Source organism: Bombus flavifrons, chromosome 10, assembly GCF_040668555.2.
Source record: "Bombus flavifrons isolate JBK064 chromosome 10, iyBomFlav1_principal, whole genome shotgun sequence".
In the NCBI taxonomy this organism is placed as follows: domain Eukaryota; kingdom Metazoa; phylum Arthropoda; class Insecta; order Hymenoptera; family Apidae; genus Bombus; species Bombus flavifrons.
In genome coordinates, this window is record NC_138451.1 from 7,525,470 (window position 1) to 7,543,111 (window position 17,642).

General features: G+C 41.2%; 1 protein-coding gene across 9 annotated transcripts in view; it reads left to right on the top strand.

The window, feature by feature from the left end:
- The window catches only part of Mxd (MAX dimerization protein), a 234,844-nt gene that overhangs the window by 181,603 nt on the left and 35,599 nt on the right, over window positions 1-17,642 (top strand). The window contains exon 7 of one of the 9 annotated variants that reach the window (XR_011174154.1): window positions 14,098-15,448. The exons of the other annotated variants lie outside the window; for them this stretch is intronic. The gene's annotated coding sequence lies outside the window, so the exon portion shown is untranslated. The remainder of the gene's footprint in view (window positions 1-14,097; window positions 15,449-17,642) is intronic. 9 annotated transcript variants of the gene reach the window in all.

A 17,642-nucleotide genomic window follows, 5' to 3' on the forward strand; every position in this document is an offset into this window, starting at 1 on the left:
GTCGACCACCTACCCCTTTAACACCAGAAACAAAGGTGGCACGAAGTTGGCCGATAAACAAGCATGCGGAAGGAGAAGAAAGAAAGCAAAAGAGAAGAGTGAAAGGACAGAATAGCGGCACGGGGAAATTAATAATCCAGGCGAGTAACGCTTTCGAGATATTCCGCGCTTCAAACCGGAACAACCAGCGGCGAGAAGGGTGAAAGGGAAAGAAAAGAACGGAAACCGGAAATTATAGTTACGGCTGACGTTTTAAACGATACGACAAGGCTTGAAAGTTAGTCACCTTTTCCTCCTTTCCCTTTCTTCCATCCTTTTCTTTTCTTTCTTTCTTCCTTCTTTTTTCCTTTTCGTGTTCCTGGGCGCGACTGTCCCCCCTGTGCTCACGGGTCTCTGACTTTTCAGTCAGCTCGAATAAACCTAGGATTAATTACCACAATCCCGGGGAACATTATCGTTATCTACGGCCACCCACCCCCGCGGGCTTCGCGCGCCTTCTATCTTCGCGATAAATAGTATAACGCCGTGCACACGCAACAGGGCTACGTCACAGTGTTTATTATCATCTGATAGCGGGTTGATTAATCATGCGAGTGGAGGAAAGAACGAGCGAAACGAACGAGTCGCAAAGAAACGGTGGAAACAAGAAATGGACGACTAGGATTAGCCTGCACGATAATTTGCCAATAATATTAATGGATCGAGAAAGACGAGTCGGCAATTTGCAAATTACGTGTACATCGACTTTGTAATTTTGCAATTTTATGCTAAACGGGGCAGTTGGCTCGTACCTCGTAAAGTTCACTCGTTTAACCTGCTACTGTTACATACGAGAATTTATTAACTCTTCGTAGCTCGAGGTTTAACTGGACACGACATTCCGTTTCTCTTACTCTTAACATGCAAGATGGATTCGTTGTACGAAAACTTACTCGACGTAGACATGCTATTGTCACGAAGATTTATAATTATCAATTTACAATTTACAATCGTTGCTGTTAAAATATATAAGAAGAAACTAAATACTTCGCCATTGACCGGTGACATGTAAAATTTCATCAACCATAGCGCAAGAGGGTACTGACGAGACGAAAACAACGAAAGAAAGAAGCAGTCGAACGCGTACGTGTTTCACCGGCGGCAGGGGGTATGTTTTGTTCTTCGCCTCTTATTTCCTTTTTTTATTTCGAAACGCGCCGTTGGAAACACGAATTTCGATCCTCGAGCAGGGACTCTAGCCGTCGGTGTCGACGGAAGCGTCGAATGTTTCGGGTATTTTTTGCACGACGGTTCACCCCTTCACCCCGTAAGAGGAGGGAAAGGGTAGAGAGATCGACGCTGGCACACCGGCGAATCGGCGGGGTCGGGGACCAAGCGGGGGTGCACACGGTGCTGGTTTTAATGAACTCTTTCACCCGCCACTCGTGCCACCCTTAAACCGCCGCTTTCACCGGAGGTTCTCAAGCGGTGCGCGGCCACTCGCGCCACGATCGATACGCGTGCACGTGCGTTTTCGCGCACTGCCCCTTTTTCTGAAAAAAGACCACCCTCACCCTGGCCCACCTACACTTTACTCTCTCACGTGGAAATAAATAAAATTAACGACCTTGGAACTTTTAAAATTCTTAATCAAATCTCGTACGTGTACTGTTCGTAATTGGAAAGATTGGCTAGTGGAACGATACATTTTTCGATCTGTAGATCGTAAACTACATATTTGTGGATGTGAACGTCGATGACGAAGAACATGTGCTTTGTTTTTAACATTTTAGGGTAAGGGAAGAGTTCTATTATAATTTGTAGAGTCGAAGAGCTTTATAGAGAAAGGGCTCATAGGACAAAATGGTGAATTATATTAAAATCTTTTTCTTTTTAATATTACCTGTGTCGGAAAGCTCGCGTCTTAGATCTGCATTTCTATAAATCTTCCTTCCCTCAAAAAAATTCATACGTGTATATCACATCTTCTCTCTTCGAACAATTTAATTCATCATCGAGAAATATTAAAAAAGATATTGAAAGATTGATACAAAGAACGTTAAAAATCTATGAACACGTTGTTCCAAGATAAAGAACACAACGAGATACCATTTGATAGAGAAGAAAGGATTAAAGGAGCGGGTTTGAGCGCCACTGTCACCTGGACAGGTTGGCGATGTCGAGAGGGCGAGAGGGTGAGAGAGCGTGGTGAGGGGCAGAGCTGGCTCGGTCGGTGTGACGAGAATAGAGGCATGTTATTGATTATGGAAAAATACCCTTGGCTCAGGGGCGGAAAGAGAGGGTCGCAGGGGTGGCCGGCACCCCCTCATCTTCGAAGCACGGTTCCCAGCCGGTGTCATGGCTACTGTACACCGTGCATTCTCTCTGTCTGCCACCCCCCTTGTCGTGTTCTTCGCTCGCCGCAACACAGCCCACCCCTTCTCCTCTATACCGCCGCCTAATCACCCCTTCTGCTACGTGCTGGGGGTCGTCTGACAGTATGACGTCATAATAACGACATGTCCTTGTCGGCTGTTACCCTCTTCAGGGGATAGTCGATAAGCCAGATCGGCGAACTCGCTTATCGCCAAAGGATACGCATCGTTTTCCTATCGTACGGAAAAGTCGATTTTACGACCAGTTGCCGCGGCATCGTCTCTTCGAGAATTGCGATGGGGTAGTTTTCGGCCGGATGACGATCTTTCGTAGTCGATGTTGGAAGAAAGAATGGAAGGTTCCCAATTTTTGATGGGCTGTTTCGAGTAGATGAACGACGCGCGCTTAAAAATCGGAAACGACGCCGATCAATTTTATAGATTGAGATGTAAAGAAGAGGAATGACGTAAATATTCTTCAAAATTTACCTTGGCATTTATAACCATTTATGCCATCCGATTCGGTAAATGAATATATGCAGGTTAACCAGTTGCCCCCTTTTTTTAAAACTGGATACTAAACACGTGCTTACGCAGATAATGAGATTAAGAAACTTTGAGTGGGGTTGATCAATTCGGCTCGTACGAATTGCAATTGAAAGTTTGTAAAGAGCGAGAGATGTTTTCATCATTATCTATGAAAACATCACCAAATCTCTTTATCCGTCTATTATTGAAATTTCTGAAATATAAATTCATTGATAAGAGCTAGCTCCGTGGAAGTCCCACCCTCGATCCCGTCGTCCAATAAAAAACCTATTCAAAACAAACATTAAAAAATCGCAGCACCGGCGAGAACATTCACGGGACTTCTTGATCCGGCTGTTCTATCGTAATCGCGTTAAAAGGCCTCTTCGTTAGGGAGACAAGCGGCAGCGCGGCAGGTAATGTTCTTAGGCCGCGTTATTTTCTTAAGCCGAGCGACTGCTTTCACTGAAGCGTTTTCCCCAGGAGTGATTACTCTCGTAGTTCGCCTCTTAAATAAAAACCACTTGCTTAGTGCCGTTAAATCATCCCCTTACGGCCACTCGATGTCTGTCAAACTTTTGAACAACATAAAAAGAAAGACGGAAGAAGGAGAAAAATGACAAGAATGAAAGATTCATACTCGAACGAATGTTTCTTTGGATGAAACGATAACACTGGACAGAGGAAGGCTTATTATATGCAACCCCCCTGGCACAGAGCAAATGTTGCTTGTCGTCCGCGAAAGATGCTTAAAATAGAATTAAAAGCTTGCGTGCGGTGTTGTTTAATCGACTACACACCCTCGCTGGTGTTCGTCGACCCTTTCGGAGTCGCCTGACAGTTTTGACGTCATAACCGCGGCCAACCCCCGTGTCCCGCCATCCACTGTTACCGTGCACGCTCAGAGCCCCTGGTGCACAAGCCGGTAAGGCAGACTGGCGTTTTTATCGGCTGAGAAAACATCCCTTAGGAGAGACGCGTTTAAAAATTTCTGCCTTGCTGCCCTCGCCGGAGTAGACGACGATTGTTAACCGTAGACATGGTCGATGGGGATGGAGCAGCCACGTGGTGATTATTTCTCTTTTCTTTCTATCTCTCTTTCTTTCTTTCTTTCGTTTTCCTTTTTATTCGAATTTCAAGAGGAATGATATTCTTTCACACGGTGTTTCGTAGGTGTTGAAATTTTCCGTAATTTGTAATTATTTTCTTCTACAGTCCCTATTGAATCAGAATCTGAAATGATAATAGATAAGTCGTGTTTACTAAGAAATTTTCCACGTTCTCGCCCATTGAAATCTTTAAACCATCGCCATTATTTCATGTATATTTGGAGAATCGAATTTCCAACATTTTCTAAAATATTGCCTTCGCACCGCACCAGGAAACTTCCCACAAAACTCCGTTCAAAATTCACAACCACCGACCCTTCAACCCTGCAATTCCAACCGAATCAGAATCTGAAAAGACACGATCGCCGCGCCGGATCGGCCAGCAATTTCTCAAATCGGCGTCAGTCTGGTCTATAGCAAGCGGCGGTACCCGCCTCGATCCTCCGGTTCCAATCAACGATCCAGAATTTATTAGCCGCCCTACAATGGCCGTGCAAATTGTGCGAGGTCCCATGGAACGCGCAATTTACGTCCGCGAAGGAGAGGGTGCGCGACTCAACGGCTTGGCCATTGTAATTATCATTCGAGCAATGCCAAAAGATAGAAAAGGGGTGAGCGGGTGGATGCGTCGCGACGTTGGTGGTTTTCTCCGCGCGAGAATCCAAGTCCAATTTCGCGTTCTCTTGATAAGATTCGAGGCAGCAGAGAAGAGCTGCTCTAATTTCGAGCTCATTATTATGCGCTGCAACGGGTCGAACGAAGAGGGGCGCGGCCGTTGAAGCCAGTTCCAAGCTGCGCCCGGACAGGGTTAAATCTGTTTCTGAAAGGGCTGAAACGACACCCCTGGTATCCGATGTCTCTTCTAGTGAATTCCGCTTTTGCCTTCCGCTAATACACGCGACTTGTACGCGCGGCTTGTTCGCGCGAGCAACCGGAGAACCGAGAAGGAAACTCTAACTGCAGGAAGGTGGAAAGAGAGGAGAAGAGATACTAGGTAAGAGGGTGGCGAAGACGAGTCACCCCTTAATCTTCATTAAGCATCCCTTAACTGTTCGCGGCTCCCCGGGCGATAATTCTCCGGAACTTCTCTCGCGCGACAAATGGCCACCCTTTCTGACTGACGAAAAAATAGAAATCTTCGTCGGGTCATCGCCTTTGAACCCGTCATGGCTAGACGTTTCGTGAAATAGATCAGACGTAAGGGAGAGAAGAGCAGAGGCAAATTTTGGTGGTTCGCGTAATAAGTTTACGATTGGTTAAGGCTGCGAGTACAGTGGATGCATATTCGGAGGACTTGTCGTTCTGACGAATAAAACGTCCAAAGACTGAGACACATACACTTTTAGGAATCTACGTATACGTGAAGATCCCAGGATATTGAAACACGATAAATACATGTTTGATGATTTCTTGACTTCGCTCTATGATTGAATGGACGAATTTTTAAATGGACATCCTATAATAAATAAAATGACGATAATGTTCCAGCCGAATTTTTTCTCCAATCTCAAGCTTCGTTGCCGACACATGTAGTTTTAATATTTATGGTCAGAGAGTAAACGTGGATGCTCTTTAATAGAAGAGACTGTGAAATATCTCTGATGTTTGAAATTTTAATGGTCTCTTTGAGTTCCTTCAGAGCCAGCACGTTCAATTTTTTCCCATTTCACATACTCTTCATGATAAATTCACATAGACGCTGAAACAGCTTACTTTATGCGCTTCTGCCTAGAAAATTTCTCTCTAAATATTTCTTTCTAAAAGAGATAAATCACTGTTCCGAGGATTCTCATCGACTTTTTAAGATTTCCATTTTAATATATTTTCTTGTCCCTTCGCCCTTCGAAAAAGAATTAATTTTGTTGCTCGATATACAGTTTCCCTTGTCCAGAAAAATAAGTAGTAGCTGGCCCGTACATACCATTGAAATCTCAGGCAAAGATTCGAATTCCTTGAAACGAGCCAGCGAGAAAAGCCAAAGCGAACTGTCGACGACAAAGGATCTCGTTTCCCACAATTTCCTTTGCACGTATCATAACGTTTACCTCCATTATCCGAACACGACATCCTGCTGAAAATCTCCGACGACAAAACCGACGACCAGTCCTACGCGAAACGGCGTTATTGCTTTCCCATTTCGCGCGTTTCTCCCCCTTTTAAAATAGCGGCCATTCGGTCGCAGTGACTCGCTATTTGTCGCGGTTCTCCTCCAGATTGGATTTCCCCTTTTACAAATTACGCTTCCTCGAATCGACGAGAACAGAGATTCATGCTCAAACGGATCAAACATCGCTAGCCATTGCTCTAGAAGGAAGCTACTACCATCGAACAGGGAAATCATTTCACGTGGAAAATTTCCTGCGATACTTTCTTCGAGGAAAGGGAAGTCTCGTTCCTGTCAGGGTCGATGTTTCAAATTTTACGAATACAGTCGTGATAGTCGTCTCTCGTTGCAGTAATAATGAAATTACAAAATGTATTTTATTTAACAAGTAACAGTGCATAGTACAATAACATTACGCGTGTTGTTTTGCCCGACGAAAAATAAAATAATATAAAAATAACGTATCTCGGATCTTAGACTTGATTAATTAACATCTAAATGCTATAATAAATACAATGGCAATTTGCCAATTACTGTCTGCAGTCACTGTGCAACACGTATATAAAAGTTTTCTATTCGAGATACTTTTACGAGCCAATGTACATATACCCAACAATTTCAATAACTAACCCTTCGCCAAAGCAAGCAAAAAATCTATTCACTCCATCACGAACAAGTGTAAAATCTAACCGGAAGTGGAAGTCGCCGTGAACGGCAAAAACCTCGAGCCAGCCCTCGAGGCCATCAATTTCTCAGTTGATCTCGGCTGAAGAGGCACACGATCGAAAAGAAAACCTTCGCCGGATAGTTTTTCCCCCTGCGTCGGGCTCATCTCTCGAACTGGCAGCCACGTCTACTGCCCTTGATCCGTGCGAGGTGCGAGTCTCCGGCAGAAGATATCGCGCGATACTAACAACACCGAGAAACGTGGAAATCCCCGGAAAGAGGGAGAGACTCCGTGGAAGAAAGGGCGAACGACGGAAATATAGAGAGCGAGAGCGTTCGAGAATCGTTTACCGACATCTCTCCGACCAACGGAGACTTCTTTCTTCCTATCGTCGTCTCTCTTCCGTTCTTCGTCTCTCTTTTTCCTCGTCGTGGAAACACAATGGCGAAACGGGAAGCTGCAGAATGCAGCCAAGGGTCTGAGTGCTCGTTGCTGGAACACACTTTCGGTGGGATAAAGAGAGACAGGGCGACGCCGCGCGCACAAGACCACAGTATACGGCGTGCAGGCTGGTGGGGATGAGGGTGCACGTTTCGTCGAACAATGTGCTTTTGGCGGGTGTAAAAAAGCAGAGGGGATGGAAACACGTCGCTGGCGCGAGAGAGATGCGGAAGACACGCGTGGGGATGAGCGACGCGTAAGTGAGATGGAAAGGAACAAGGAGAAAAATGGGGGCAACGAGAGGCGAGGCAAGGGTGAAACGAGAAGAACGAAAGAGACGGAGCGCACGAAGGAAGCTCGGAGATGTCGGGCGTCGCGACGCCAGGTTCCAGCATGAGTAAAAAGCACCGGCTCTATCCTTTCGGCTATCCTTCGTTTCGATTCTACGTGGCTCTGTCTTGATTTCTCTCTTTTTTTGGCGGAGGGAGTTGCCCTCCTCCTCTCCATTTGCCTATTTGCCTAGTCGAAAGGGATAAGGTAGAGATCCTTCTTTATTTCCTCTTCCTTCTTCCTGTCGCGAAGTCCCACTCTTTCTTCAGCTTGGAATTTTAACTTTCTCCAAGCTTCTTCATCGATTCTCGTGAAGAATCATTGGGGACATGGTGGGTATTAGTAATCGTGAATGCACCATCCCTCGAAGCTTTTAATGCCTTTGTAGCAACTACGAACCGTGTCTTTCGCTCTTGTGAGAAAAGAATTTCCAATCTAAGGCTATAACGTTTCTAGACACTGTAGCAAAAAAGAAGTATCTATCGTTTTATGTTCATTTTGGCTCAGAAGAAATCCTCATCTTAGTTCTTAACTGTTCTAACTCCATTTTCTCAATAAATTTAACCAACACACATATCGATATAGAGAATACAAATTCATGATAACGCGACGAAAACTCCGCTTAGAGAGCAACAGACGCATGTTCAGTTCTTCCAGTTCCTAACTCCACATAATAATATTAAACTTCGTAAAGAACTCAATTTTCTCACTTCAGATCACAGACCAGAGGAAAAAGATTAACAACGCCAACAGATAATTCAGGTTTAATGTCTGCTGATTCTACAAAGATCGCGGCAGCTGCCATCGATCTATAGATACATTTTGCTAAAATATCACTGCTGCCACAAATCTCCTGCAAACTGTCCAAATACTTAAGAGCAATAGCACCCATTCATATACATATATGTATATGTAGCTACATACATATACGAATAAGAATGGAGAGAAAGGAAAGGACGTCCTCGTTAACTATCGCGCGGCGAATAAAAGAATGGTGGCCGTTCGTTCTGCCATTGGCGAACGGATCGTTACGTCCCGAGGAAAAAAGCGGTCTAATGGACGGAGCGGTTCCGATAATACGGTCGACGAATTAATTCGCTGTCGTCGTGGTCGTCGTTCGCTCGATTCTCCCCGCGTTTTACGCCATCGTTCTCCTCCTCGTCGTCGTTTGCGATCGCCTTCGATTCCTCGCGACTTTCTCATCCATCCGTCGTCCCTCCCCAGATGGAAATAAACCCGACTTAACGTTGAATCTTCGTCGACGTGTCTTGCGTCGAACGGCGTCTCGTTTACGAGAAACTGTGTTAACTAATGGAATTCAGGCGAACAATAGACGATCGACCGTAACCGGACGCTGAAGTTAAGTGCTCGCGAAGATCGTCCTAGAGCTGAGGTTGCCCTTTGAGAATTCTGCTGTGGATGTTCGAATGGATGGGTCTCGCTTGCTGTCTACGGGCTTCCTGTTGTGCGTACAATGAAATTGTGTGCACTGTGCAGCGCAGATGCGGGACTTCGTGTATCAGGCTGATGGTAGCGGGACTTGGTTGAAAGTTTTTGGCGAAGTCAACGACGTTTAGCGAGATAGTGTTTTGCTGGTTCATTGTTTGGAAGATTGATTAATCCTTTAGACCTTTGACGATGGACTTTTGTTTCACGAACGAAGATTATGGTTATATAATAGTTCGAAATATACTCAAATTTGAGAAGAACGACAAAGAAATATCTTTGTAGTTCGAATAATTTTTAAAGTAGGATCCGCAATCCCACTCAGCTTTCTAACTGTTATTCTGTATGTTATTTAGTATTTCGATATGCTAATCACGTGTTTAGCCTCCGTTAAAAAATTACACGCGTGATTTCATAATTGCTTGTATCAAACTTTTCCACGACGAATCAGAAGTAGTGAACAAACTTTCTTTTTATTATCCTTCCTATGTTATAATTAAAAGTACGAATATACAGCATCTCTCGGACTTTCCAAATAAATTCCCTCTTTATCGATGCTAAATTGTCTTTTACCAACTTTCGCTAAGTAGTACTGATCTATTCATCTTTGTAATATTCATCTCTGACAAATTCAATGTTTTGCCATGCGAAAGGGCTAGTTTCCTTTCCAAGTAGAATTTACCCGAAGAAGACGGATGTACTGGAGATCAATAAGGTTTATTGTTTTCGCGTGTTTACGATTTCGTCGGCAATGACAGCCGTATTTGTCCAGCACTATGTCCGTTCTTGGGAACGATTGCATTGTACACGATTGGTATCGTGGTGTGTACACGTCTAGTCCCGTGTGCAGCAGTGGCACAGTCAATTGACCTCGTTCTCGTTCGTACGTCGCGGCACGACTGGAACGCGACGCGACGCGCGAATATCACCGATTGTGGCCCGTGGAAACAGCTACGGTACACCTGTATATCACCGCTTGAATATCTCTAGTGCATCCACGCGGCTCGATGGCTCTTCTCTTGCTTTCGTTTAAAGATGTTTTACGCAGACGTACTTGACTGTTGCATAGAGTTAATATTTACAGGAAATGCGAAAACGATGTATCATCTAAACGAAGGAAATATTTATTCAACAACGAGAAACATTTGGCTGAGGATCATGGTGTCGTAGGTCAAGATCTTGAGAACTCGAACGTAGTAACAGATTTGAACCTTTAAAAGTATCGTCCCTTCACCTCGGTAATTTATTAAGTTACTACTTTATTCACTGTGACGATATATGTTTTTTCATTGTTATGTAAATATTATTGAATACTTTATTATAGTTTATAATTTAATATTAATTAGATATATACATTCTTTTTTGTTAAAAAATATACTCAATCTTTTATAATGACGAACACAAAACACAACATTTTATGAAAGCTAATAGTGGACTGTCGCACACCACTACGATTCTCAGTACTCCATTTAACTAAAAAATATAAAGTCTTAAATTACTGTTCGTTGTTATCAACGTGTAATAGGAAAGGATTTATAGAGAGTAGAATTTAATAATGGAGGTTTCTTCCACGTAAGTTATAATGAAATGGTGAAATATTGCTTTGAGGATGTAATATGTCCTGAGGGTGAAAGAGGGGAATACATATTATTGAAATATGCTTTTGTTGCAAAACGATATTAAAAATATTGAAATATTACTTTGGAGATCTAATAGGTCTTGTTGCATGGATACTGCTCAAAGGGATTTTTTCTTCCCTTCGTTTAAATACGTTCTGTGCAGAAGAAATTAATGTGTTACGTAAAAGCAGTATATAAAATGTTGAAATACGGTCTCAAGGATTCAATACATTGTCAAAAGAAAAGACTTTTGGATGGAAGTTAACGAAACGATGAAAACTATGGCGACACGTCATACTTGAACGATCATTTATCACCCTATTCCAATATACGCAATTTTTATTTTTATAAAAAAATATTCACGCCAAATATTCTATCGATGAGTAATACGTTCTATCGGATCGTGATGTCAGCGCCGACTATGGTATCTGATGGAAAAAAGCGCAGCAATGGAGCATTTTCAATGCGTCGGTGTGTCACGGTTGGCGTTGATTTCCTTACGCGCTGTTCTTTTCGAGAAATTTTCCAACGCATATCTATTGTCGACCCAATAATGCGCTCGACTAGAACGTGATACGTGAATGTTGCAACGAATACAAGTGTCATTGATCCCCCAGTCTATGGATGGAGGTGAGATCGCGTTAAGAGGACCTTGGTCCATTTTTCCTTTTGGCTTTCGTCGCAACCAGTCAACTGTCAAGCGCGTATCGTTCAACAACGAATAATCCTTTTACGTATAACAGTGTAACAAGAAATAGAAAAATAATGATTAAAAAGAAAATTTATTTCCTTTATGATCGAAATATTCGTATTTGCGAGGTTACATACAAAAAAAAATAAGTAGTTTCGTCTATCCGTGCATCCGATAAAAAATTCTCGAAGGCTTCTTTGATAGCAAAAATTGTACTACACCTACTGTAAAATTAAAAATTCAGATTAGTTTCTTCTAATAGCATTATCGAACCTTCCAATATTACAACAACGGTGAAACTAAATGTAAGATTTCTACAGAACACGAGGTTGTTCATTGATCTATGAAAATGGCGCCACGATGCAACGATTTTAATTTCCATTTCAAATAAAATATCTTTATAAGCCATTAAAATTCCTCGATAACAATATTCCTGTCATGCTACTTCCAACAGCAACTAAACGAGAGATTAAAAAGAAGCATAACTAACTATCGTTGAACACCATGTACGTTCATAGAACATTCAATTTACGAAAATTGACCAGTATTTAAGTTTATTAGCCACGATTGATAATGAAAATTCGAACGAAAACGATCCATCGACGAACTATTGCTAATTTATTCGAACGAGGATGGTTTCATGTGGAAAACGAAATGGGAGAAAAGAAGTATGAGGAAAGAGGTTGTACGCGAAGTTACATTAATTAGTTGGCGGACTAGCATAGAGAGAGACCATTATTTGAAATCGATTTCGCGAGTACAATCGCGGCTGGCAATAATTAAAATTGCGGCATAGTAATTCGGATGATTAAGGGCCACACGGTGCGCAATTATCGCCTGCACGTACCGAAAAGGAGATAAATAACCGTAGGCGACATAAATTCCCGTGGACGCGCGCCTGTCTGCGCTGTTACAAACGATAAATCCGCTGGAAATCGTCACGCGGTCGTGGGGACGCTTGCGTTTTCCCAATCTTATTGCTATCTGTATAACGGACACCATCGATTAAAAATTCGATAATGATAACATAGAATAATATATAATTCTTTAGCTTTCATTAACAAGAAATCGTACTCCCGTTTCTATCGTTTCAATTCTCCTTCGTTTTAACTGAATTCACGATTTCTGAAGTTAAATCTATGACTTTTTATTACTATTGTTACTTCGTGTAATTATACGTTTATTAAATTGTAACTCGATAAAGTAGAAAATTGATACGGTTCGAGCATCAAATATTTTAGCGAAACTAGTCCTGAATCGTAGAACGCCTCTGCCTTCTTTACGAAAACGTAAAAAGAAATAAATGTGTTTCTACCAACGAGAATTGGTACAACAAAATTCTCCCCGCGATTCAAAGGAACCTCAGCTCTGAAAGGCCCTTTTCTAATCTAGTACTCACACCTTCATCGAATGCGGCGTAAAGTCAACTACATTTTACCTAAAATTTATATGAACTCAACCCTTTTTCGTTCCCGCCTGGACTTTAAATTACCACCAATCGCGGGATACGTCTTTTTAATACCACTGGAACACGATCAATTTCGAACAAAAACACGAGAGCAAAGAAGAAAACTACGGAAACAAAGTATTAAGCGTATTTTTCCCCCCGTACGAATTGTATCTGGAGGCATGGGGCGCCGTGACACTTCGGTAATTACGCGCGTAGATTCCGACCGTGGAATTTATTCGTCGTTTATCGCCGGTCACCCGGTATATTAAACAGACGATCGCGTCGTTTTTCACCGAGCTGACGTCCGCGCCGCTCGACGATGATCTCGTCGACGATAACTTGCGCAATCAAAATCCCGATTTCGCGCGTGTCACCCCTTTCTCACGGTCGAAAATCGTTTACGAGCGCCGTCATTCCCCTCGCGTTTCCCACAATTTTTTTTCTTCCTCCCTTTTACGTTTTCTATCGGTCCTACAGCATTAGTCGAAACACGTTTGACACGTTTTATAAAAGTGTTTTACGAGTCGCGCATATACGAGAATCATTATTTCGCGTGCAGAAAATTCTGTTCGCAGGAAATTGAGGATTTTCATGGTTTCGGCCGACTGGGGTTATTGTTAGTTGAACGATTGTCGGGCGATGGCTATCTCGGGGAATTTATCTGGCACTGATAAAGCGAGAACAGTTAGTTAACGGGAGCGATTGAGTTTAGTTTTGTGCTTGGAAAAGAGGAAGATGCTGCTTAATCGATTTCTAATTGGAGTGACAAATATTCTTGGTACTTACGGAATTTTTAAAATACTATATTTTTGTTAAGTATATGTTGGTGGAAAACAAATGGTTGATTGACGATCGCTCGTTCAAACTTTTGATTCCTACGTGTTTCGTGTAAGAAGGAAATAAACTGTATTTCTTGTAATTTTTTTAATCGACGAATATCAAGTACTCTCTCTATAAAGATTTTTTATTTTTTCTACCAAGGCCCGGTATCCAGCTTCTGTCAAAAATTGTAGATCGTTGCAAAGGGATAACAAAGTATTTAAAAAATTATAATAATTCTTGGATTGAGCTTGAACTTTTAAATTTAATTAACTTTTCATAGACTTTAATCCTTTTAATAATTTCACTATTTTAATAATACAAAAATCATAAAGAATAATAGTCAATCGCTATAGTGAACGAGACGCAGTGTATTTGTTCATACCGTGATCGATCATTTTCTTTCCATCATCGTAATGCATCGGACAGAATTATCGCAGTAGGAAGTAACGTAGTAAGAAAGAATATAACTGTTTATAGCTTGTTATACCGTTTCTCTAATCGTATAACAATTCTTGTCTTCTTTTTTCTGTTTTCAGCTTTCTGTAAGTTGCGATTTATGTTAAGTTCTCACTCTCGTCACTTGAAAACCCACTCTCTCACTGTGAAGATCTTCAGCTGAAGATTGTGAACTTTGCTCTGAACGGATGGATCGTTCTTTCGGAGTTAAAAGCCTTTGTTAACTACCCAAAAGTCGAAGTAAAAATCCCTTCTCTTATCTGAAGAAACGTGCCCGCTAGCTTTCGATTAAAGACAACTTCGACGCTTTAAGAAGACAAATTTTTCATTTTGATTCTTTTTAACTTTTGGGCTTCCATTGCATGTAACGCGATTCTCCACGGTGATATTAGAATGTGATACTAATCAATCCCTATTCTTAAACTCTTATGATTCTCTTGAGTATTAGCTATAGTGCCAAAGAAGACGATTATAATAAAATTATATATCATCGGTGCAATTACAACGTATCACGAGTGGAACAAATTAAAGCTAATTTATGGGTAATCGATGACACGTGGAAGATAAAATGGCAATGGCTCTCGTTGTAAAGGTAAAGAACCATCAGCAGGGGAATACTCGACGAACTAGAGAAAAGCTTCCTACTTACAATTAGTAGATTCTACTTATAATAATTAATTTCCATAAATCTTAAGTCGCAGTTTTTTTGTTAAGTTTATAAAGATATATGATTATTAACTAATGTTGATTATAAATAAGGAACATATCTTATATATTTAACAACGCGAAGAAATTGACGGAAGAATGAATAAGTTATTTACCTTAATTCTAATGAATTTTTATTATAAAAATGCCACTAACTGAGCGTTACTTAAACATTCTATTTCTTACAAAAATATATTTTACTTACTCCGATCTTTTTATTTTGTTCGAATCAATATTCTCAATCAACACTCAATCGCGATTGATATGATCTCGTTTGGCGTCACCAAAACATATCGCGTCACAAAACATATTAACTAACGTTTACTAAATTTAAAGAATTGCTACAGCATTTTCATATATTTTTCAAAACGTAATAAATCTTTAAAAAAAAACTTAATATCCAACAAACACAGACCATTACAAATCATCGAAAAATGAAAAGGAATATCAAGAACAAGATATGAGGAGAAAATACACACGTGTACGCGTACTTACATAAGTACGAACGTATCAAGAGCAAATCGAGTTCACCAGATGTTCTCGAGAAGAACTGCTCGTCGACTTATTCTCAGGGAAGCAACAGAAAGAAAGAGAGACAGATAGACAGGCAGACAGACAGAGACAGAAAGACGAACGTGTTAAGCAGTAAGACAGAGAAACGTATGCGCAAAAGTGAAACGGAAGCAGAGTGCTGGAAGGAAGAGAGAAATCTGCACGGTTTACCAGGTATATACGCTTACGGCTGTCTCGCTGTCATTAATTAATCTCACGTGATAAATGTTAAGTCGTCTGCCAACTTGGAAGATGTTAACGCGGGCCGCGCGCTGGCCCAGCTGCGTGCCGCGATTGAATCAGCAACGGGCGAACGCTGAGACACCGGTGGCAGATGTTGCTGCATAAATTTCTGTTAATCCTTCGTGGCAACGACCAGAATCGTTTGTCCCACGGCGGCCGCGAAAGATCGATTGTCGTTGCACGTGGCTGTATTGATCTATTCTCTGGTTTTACGTAGATCTTAGATTTTAAATCGACTTGGGATAGAAATTCGTTATGCGACCGATCTTTGATTCTGGATCGCATTTACAGTGCTTGGGATATAGCGTTGTTCGATACACTAAGTTCTAGTGGAGAACAGGGCTTGAAAACACGATTTAACCATGAGCACTATATATATATACTATTGTACTATATGTAGATATTGGTGCGAGGGGTAGGGAATATTTATTTATGTAAATTCATATTTTTACCATTATAATCGAGAATATGAAACCTGAACAGGGAATTGTCTTACTTGCTCAAATACCGTGAAGCTGTGCTTTGAATATTTTATATATCCTTCATTTTACGTGCATTTATGCATCTTTATACCTCCTCAATTTTCCTATAAATACATAAACATCCGCAGTATATTATATTAGTGTAATTTGTATCGCAGCGAAGTTAACACCGCTACTTGTAGACAACATGAACAAAATCATTGCTATTTTTAATTTCATATTAAAGTTTCCTTTAATGGAACGACCGTAGTATAATTCACCCTGCTGTTCTCCTTGAGTCTATGTGGGTCTTACATTTCCATAGATACTGTTCGAATATCGATAGTTTTTAAGTATTTGGTTCTAGTGTTTAATATATTTTTTTAGTATATGTTTAGTGAATATAATTTCGCGCATTCCACGTTTCTTATAAATGAAGCATTCCAAAGAAACGAGATCTCTGAGGAGATACAAACGCGAGAAAGTAAGGAAAACAGCAGGATTGAAAGTTGAGCTAAGAGACTAAACTAAACCTTACAAAGGAGCTTCAAACTATCTCTTTAAAAGCCCCTAAATACTTTTCTCTATTACTTCCTTCGTTTCTCATTTCATCCCCCAGAAAGTGATAATTTAATCTACCTCACGCAACAGTCGTTGTTATTATCATAGAACATCGAGACTGAAGGTAAAACAAAAACAAGGATAATCCTTCTATCGATACTTTGGCAAGTTCTAAACCAGCCGACTACCAATATCCCTGGCGTGTAGCAGGGATTTTCGTTAGGTCGGGAAACAGGAGCGATTGCCGGAAGGAAATAGAATTTCACAGCCCCCTGCAAGTCCCTGGAAGTGTGTCGTTCTTCGATCCTTGGGCAAAGCGGGCTGGATACACATCGTTCGCTTAAAAGAGTTTGAAAACTCATTATCGCAAATCGGAGCCGAATCGAGGGAAAACTGAAGGAAACTCCGGCAACCAAAGAAAGTAATCCTTATGCCGAAAAAGAAGAGCAGGAGGAAAGAAAGAGGGTTCACAGTGACCCCGTGAATACCAGCAGGCCTTCCGCCTTTTTTCCCAGTCTATCCAACCTTCGCTGGTTTTTTTTTTCGCAGACCATGTACGCTATTATCCACAAATATTTGCATATCTAACGCAATTGGATCGGAATGACCCAACACTTTTGTTATATTTTCGATATTATCGTGAAAGAAGGTTCTTCTACTGGTTAATTCGCCATTCCTTCCCATAACCGAGATCAAATGTTCCGCTAAATTAAACTGAAACACTCTGCGCCACTTAACTCGCTCGTTAAGTTACTTAACTCGGATGTTGTCGCAGGACCAATTTTCATCCACCTTCCATTTTATTCAGATTAATCAGTTATGGATTAACACTTTAACCCATAACCGATTAGATAGTGTCTATCAGATCGCAACAATTTTTACTTTTCTGATAATTTGATGTGACACACAATATCATTGTCTCTTCTTATCTTTGCAATCTTTGTTAACTTTGTATCTATAAATACCTGAACATACATCGTCTACGTGACAAAATGACCACTGCACTAGTTGTGATTTAACTATCGCTTCTACCGATAACCACTAACTGCATGTGATTCATACGATTATCTAACCCAACGTCAGAGATCGTAATTAAATTAAAG